General features: G+C 42.5%; 1 protein-coding gene across 1 annotated transcript in view; it reads right to left on the bottom strand.

The window, feature by feature from the left end:
- Ly86 (lymphocyte antigen 86) overlaps window positions 1-7,234 on the bottom strand; it is a 65,183-nt gene that overhangs the window by 27,076 nt on the left and 30,873 nt on the right. The gene's annotated exons all lie outside the window — the stretch shown is intronic.

Below are 7,234 nucleotides of genomic sequence, written 5' to 3'. Positions count from 1 at the left end.
GAGAGAGAGAGAGAGAGAGAGAGAGAGAGAGAGAGAGAGAGAGAGAGAGAGAGAGAGAGAGAGGAACCAACAAGCCAGACCTCGGGGAGATTTTCTATGAAGATGACTAAGGGATTTTCTTGTGGGGGCTTTCTGAAACCCTACCTCATCTGTTCAAATAAAGCTAAGAACAACAACAACAACAACGTGAAGCATTTTCTCTTCTTATATCTTCAAAATATTCTACTTCTGGCTGCTAAATGTGTGAGCTTTCCTCCCACCCCACCTACTTCTTCAGTATCAGCTGGCATCCTACATTTCAGTTCCTTTCTGGCACTGATCAGTTAGCGCTGACCCCACAGGTGAAGGGCTCAATGCCACAAGACTTTCCCCTCCATTCAGATGCCAACCATAAGCAGCAGGTTCTCAGAATATTCACACTTTCCTCTTGAAATGGTGACTGCAGCCAGGGCATTCATCTGAGTTCTCCCCCCCCCCTTTTTTTTTTGCTTGATAATTTGCGAAAACAGCTTGCAGAACCCAGGAAAATACTTGCTGACATTTCTCAGTTTGCTCTGAAAGGTATCACAAAGGATATAAGTGAACACACAAAGCAGGCTATGTGGAGAGCTGGGCAGAGTTTCCATGTCTACTCTTGGCACAGTGCCCTCCAGGGACCTGTAACCACTCTTTAGGGCTCTTTCTGACATTTTCCCCCAACATAGACATGATTTGGTATTAACTCAGTTCCCTAAGCCTTATCAGAAGATAGAAGTGGGCAGGATGGGAGGTTCCTGGCTTGTGATGTGACTCTGCCTTTCTGATGAGCAGCTACAGAGCCAACCAAGATGGACTTCAGTAGAGCAAAGACACTCGTCACCCAAGAGAGTTCAAGGGATGTAGTAGCTCTGTTCATGACAAAAATGGAGCAAAAAGAGGTTTTCCTAGTCCCTCTGTGGCTCAGGAAGTTACAAAGGTTTTAGAAGCTGCTGGAAACCGAGGATAGAGAATATATGTTGTAAGACGCAGTACCATAGAAGCAATAACAAGCTTTCTATACTTTGTGAAGTTGACAGAAGCATTACATTGGTTGATACACATGACCTTCTGGCGCAGGTGCCTAGTACAGTCAAGCACCATGATGCTGCTGACTGCTACCCGTGACGATTTCCTGAAGGGAACAAAGTGCTTTTCAGCTGTGGTGGGGATTGGGTTGACCTGGCTTGGTTCTGACTCCAGGGAATTGTATAAATAGATATAAATATAAATATTGTAATTGTAATTCTTGCTTGATAACTGTTTTGTTATCTGTAATTTTACTATGTTAAAGTTAAAGCCTTCCTTTCCTTCTCCCCCCCACCCCCTTCCTTTCCTTTTTAAACAGAAAAAAGGATATGATGTAGGAGGGTCTTCTGTATTTGTGTTGCTTTCATTGGTTGAATAAAGAAACTGCCTTGGTCTTTTTGATAGGGCAGAACTTAGATAGGTGGGGAAGGCAGAACTGGATGCCAGGAAGAAGGGCAGTGTGGCAGACGCCATGGTTCTCCTGCCCAAGACAGATGCTGGTTAGAATCTTTCCAGTTAAGCCATAACCTCGTGGTGTTACACAGATTGGTAAAAATGGGTTAGATCAGGATGTGAGAGTTGGCCAATAAGAGGCAAGAATTAATGGGCCAGGCAGTGATTTAATTAATACAATTTTCATGTGGTTGTTTCGGGGGTTAGGCTAGTTATGTGGTGGGATGCAGCCCACTCCCTCCTCCTACACAACAATGGTGATATAATATGCTTTTCTGTCATATTGTTTTTAAAAAATGGGCCTGTACTTTAGACTTATGGCATACTGCAGCTCAGACTAGCATAATAATACATAATAACTATATGCGGCTTGTGATCCCAGCACAGGGCAGCCGGGGTCTAACTAAAATACAGCCCAAATTAATATCTGCTAAGGTGACCGTGATAAGTAACGTGGATAAGAGCAAAGCTAAACTACCCAATGGCAGGACATTGTACCTGTGTGACAGTCCCTGAGTGTGGTGGGGACTTCTCCAGCTTGTCTCCTTAAGGTCAGTAATTAGGTGTGGTCATTAGGAGCATGCTTCCAAACCCACTTTAGTCTTAAATATTGATATTGAGCATTTGCAACCTGTCTCAAAGCACTGAACGCAAATGAATCTATGTTACCCAAGCTAGAGAGTATGTGGTACAGAAGATGCTTTATTCCTTGTTTCTGTTTCCCTAAGCTCAGAGCCTGGATGAAGGGGCTCAGGGATCTTAGGAGAAGAAAGAGGAGCTGGCTTTGGATGATCCCCTGATGGTCTATTTGACTCTGATTGAGAACTTTCTACAGATGTTCCTGGAAACAGCTGGTTTGACTGTAGACCTCGGCATCTGGATGCACATAAATGTTACATTTATACTGCATTGTGATTTGTTCAATGTGCAACAGCCTGTGTCTACAAAAAAGATGAATGCACTTTACTTTAGAAATCCCTATAGCCAAAAAAATGTGAACATACAAAGTGAGCACATGCTGTTGGAGAAATGGTGCCAAGAGACTTGATGGTCAAGGGCTGTCAAGTCTTCAATTTGTTCAACATAGTTCCTGCCAAGTGCCATGAAATGCGATTGGATAAAATGAGTTGTGTCTGTGTTCAGTTCCACACCCCTCTGAATCTGAACTATGCCATCTCTTTGGATTCTCTTAGATTTCTGTGGGGGAGGAGAACATGTCCCCCCAAATGTACAAACAATGGGCAGTCGTTGGAATCCCTGGGTTCAAGGGCTGTCACATGGCTTTTTGCTCCAAAGCGCCCCTCTTGCAGTAGTAGCTGAGGCAGAGCAGAGAAGATGAACAGTACATTTTATTCATTACAGCCGTTTTTAGGGACTGGGGGCTTAGAGAACAGCCAGAGGAATCCAGTTGCTGAAGAACATGTGGTAAGCACCACACAGCCCGTGACCTGCAGATGGCAGCAGACTATGTCACGCACAGTGGATGGCATCTTTTCCTCCCTCTCTGCTAAGAAGAACTGCAAGGCCTTAGGGACTCAGTCTCGTGCCTGCCGTGTAAACGGCAGCTTGTGCTTGGGTTTGATGACTCTGGTTCTCCCTGGTGTCATTCGCTGCTTCGGAGCCCAGTGTTAATCACTGCAACTGCCCTTTCTGCAGTAGGTTAAAAAACACAACGACCCAAGAGACCTCTGAATTTTAAGATTCCACTTTTCTGGCTTATTTAATTTACATAATAATTTGTGCAGCGCTTGTGTATCCCTTATTTGGTTGTTTAATACTAAATAAAATTTCCGGGAAATTCCCCAAATGCGAGCCCCTCTGCCTGCCTCTGCAGTCATTGTCCCCATAGCAATAAGGAAAGTAAATGACTGTGGGCTGCCTGCCCAGCATTCAGATAGGTATAAGGCAAGCTTTTTGAGCTGCTAAACAGATTTAGACTCCTTAAACTGTTTGAGGGAACAATATTTTTCCTGGTTTATCAATTATATTAAAACCATGCACAGGATAGATAGTAAGGTTTTCTTAATCATGGAGAACCAAGACAATTTCCTCCATGGGAGGATCTGATGAGCTTCCAGTGTCTAGTTATGCAGAACCACCCTTACACACTCTCATCTCTGTTCACAGGTGTCCTCCTATCCAGCCTATCCTCTGCCCACACCAAATTCAGCAAAACACACATTCGCTATCTCTTTATGATATAGCTCTCTCTGCCATGTCCACAGAGACAGGAAGCAGAAATAATCATGCCTTCAAGGAGTGCAGACACACACACACACACACACACACACACACACACACACACACACACACACACACACACTTGAAGCTGAGATGGGGCAATAACAGAAGTAGGAACCATAAATTGTTGCCAATCACAAAACAGTAATTTTTCCTATCGAGATGCACCCCCATAATAGTTAATCAGCCTCTCTGCCATCTGCTCCCCCCCCACAAAGCAGTTAATCTGGTTGGGTTTGGAGGAAGGATTCTTGGGTTAAGTTGGCATGGAAGACAAATGGGAGCAGATGTTACAGGACAAAGGGACCCCCAGACATGGCACCTGTTAGCACACAGGCTGTGGTCAGAAAGGGGTAACTGTTGGTTGAGCTGCTGAAGGTGCACATGGGGGATGGGACAGGATGCAACAGGAGATGCAAAGCAGTGAAGGTTATGATGCACGTTGCTCATTGTAGAGTATTGGCTTTGTAATCAACCTATGTTTCCAGCAGCAGATGAATGGATAAAGAAAATATGACCCATACACAAAGGAATATTATTCAAACATGAATACCTATAGCTGAACACCTTGTTACAGGATTCAGATAACTTTAAAGGCATCAGGCAAGCAATTCTTTATTCTGTTCCTTAGTTTGTTCGTGTTCTCAGAGGTGGAACACCTCAGGGATGAGCTACCTCATAGGCTGACCTGGCATTTTGTTTGTTTCTGCTCAGTGTAAACACCACTTGTGGTAACTTTGAACTGGTTTTATAAATCTCTTTCCTCAAGCCAATAATGTCCTGGAAGTCAGAAAACATCCTTCGTTCATCTTAGGTTCCCTAGAGCACTTGGCACCAAGTAAGGGACTTGATCATTGTGGAAGGGGGAAGGGAGGCAGGGAGGAATGGAGCCAGAAGAAGACAGAGTGGATCACAAAAGAGAGGAAGAAAGGGATGGGGAAGAGAAGGGATTGAAGAAATAGAGGGAAGGAGTTGGCTAAGTGTAGCCAAGACAAGGGCAGGTAGAAAGGATTAGATGAAAAAAATTTCAATAAAATACTTGCAAGTGAAATTTAAGAAAAAAATAAGAAAGTTCATTTATCACAATCAAGCCAGCTTTACTTCAAGCATGCAAGGATGGTTCAACACGTGTATATCAATATAGCTAAACATTTTGTAAGAGGATTCGGATAACTATAAGGCAGTTAAGATAACTAAAACGCGACACATCATATAGTGGACTCAAAGGATCCAAGGACAGAAATCACATGGGTATTTTAACAGATGCAGAAAAAGCTTTAGGCAAAATCCAACATCCTTTCATGATAAAAGTCCTGGAGAAACTTGAAACAGAAGGAACATATTTCTACATGATAAAGCCTATATATGACAAACCTACAGCCAACATTATATTAAATGGGAAAAACTTGAAGCATTCCTATTAAAATCAGGAACAAGATGCAGGTATCTATTTCCCCACTTTTTAAATATGGTGTTGGGAGTCTTGTCTAGAGCAGTAGCACCAAAGGCACCAATAAAAGATACGCAACTAAGAAAGGACCAAAGTCGAACTATCTCTATTTGCAGATGATATGATTTTATACATGAGATCTCAAAGACTCTTCCAGAAAACTCTTATAGCTGATTAATATTGTAAAGTGGCAAGATATAAAATTATCGTAGAAAAGTCTGCTGCCCTCCTATCTACCAACGACAAACATGCTGAAGAAGAAATGATGGAAACCGCCCCATTTACAACAGCTATCATAAGTGTGAGCTACCTGGGAATAAACCCAATGAAGGAAGAGATGACCTCTATAATGAAGACTTCAAAACACCCAAAAGCGGCCCATGTCTCAAAGAGGAAATTGAAGAAGCCACTGAAAGATGGAAAAATCTCGCATGCTCATGGGTTGGGAGAATCAATATTGTGAAAATGCCATCTTACCAGAGGCAGTCTAAAGACTCAATTAAGCCCCCTTCAAAATGCCAACATCATTTTTCCCAGACACTGAAAAAATTTTTAAAGATTCGTTTAGAAATAAAATTCTTAGATAGCCAAGGCAATCCTGAGCAGAGAGCAATGCTGGAAATAACCCAATTAAAAAATGGGGCACAGAACTGAACTGAGAATTTTCAAAAGATGAAGCACAAAAGGCTGAGAAACACTTAAAGAAGTGTTCAATATCTGTAGTCACTGGGGAAATGCAAATCAAAACTACTTTGAGATTTCATCTTACACCAGTCAGAATGGTCAAGGTCAATAAAATAAATGACAGCTCATGCTGGTGAGGATGTGGGAAAGGAAAAACTTAGCCAGTGCTGACAGGAGTGTAAGCTTGAACAGATGCTATGGAAATCAGCGTGACAGTTTCTCGGGAAGCTGGGAATATATCTACCTCAAGATCCAGCTATACCACTCTTAGGCATATACCCAAAGACTCTGAATCCTACTACAGAGACACTTGCTCATCCATGTTCATTGCTGCTCTATTTGGATTAGTCAGAAATTGGAAATAGCCTAGATGTCCATCCGCAGATTCATGGATAATGGAAATGTGGTACGTTTACAAAATGGAATATTATTTAGCTGTTAAAAATGAAACCATGATAAAAAATAACGACATCTTCAAATTTGCATGCAACAAGATGGATCAAGAAAAAAAAACCATATCGAGCGGCGTAACCCAAACCCAGAAAGACAAATGTAATATGTACTCACTCATAAGTGGTTTCTAGACATAAAGCAAAGGAATAAAAAACAACCTACAGTCGACAACCCCAGACAACCTAGATAGAGAAAAGGACCCTAAGAGAGTCATACATGGATCTACAGAGGAAGGAGACAAAGACAAGATCTCTTGAGTAAATTGGGAGTGTGGGGGTCATGAGAGAGGGTAGAAGGGGAGGAGAAAGGTAGGGGAGTAGAGAAAAATGTATAGCTCAATAAAAACAATTAAAAAATGAGGCAAGAAAATGAAGCCATGAAATTCATAGACAAATGATGAAGCTAGAAAAAAAATCATCCTGAGTGAGATAACCCAGATCCCAAAAGACAAATACTGTGTGTATTCTCTTATATGTGGATACTAGTTGTTAAATCTTTGATAAGCAGACTACAGTTTATCTAAACACAGATAAGTGTAGGTACCACCCCTCATCAGAGAAACTTGTCTTTACGGCAAACAGACGATCATAGAAAACCACAGCTGGACCCAATTCCATGATCAACAGACCAATGGGAACCCAGCCTCTGCTGTTTTATCTACATCACTGCTCCTGTATCTATGGCACAGGGAACATCAAGGAAGAGGAGCAGAAAGACTGTGAGAGTCAGAAGGTCAGGAAGTCTGCTAGGAAAGAGCCTGTCGGGGAAACAGCTGTTCAAACAAGCCTGGAACGATGGCAGCATCATTAAACATGCTAACAGCCGGGCGATGGTGGTGCACGCCTTTAATCCCAGCACTTGGGAGGCAGAGGCAGGCGGATCTCTGTGAGTTCGAGACCAGCCTGGTCG

This window comes from Microtus ochrogaster, chromosome 16 (assembly GCF_000317375.1).
Source record: "Microtus ochrogaster isolate Prairie Vole_2 chromosome 16, MicOch1.0, whole genome shotgun sequence".
In the NCBI taxonomy this organism is placed as follows: domain Eukaryota; kingdom Metazoa; phylum Chordata; class Mammalia; order Rodentia; family Cricetidae; genus Microtus; species Microtus ochrogaster.
This window is presented reverse-complemented; position numbering and strand designations above follow the sequence as displayed.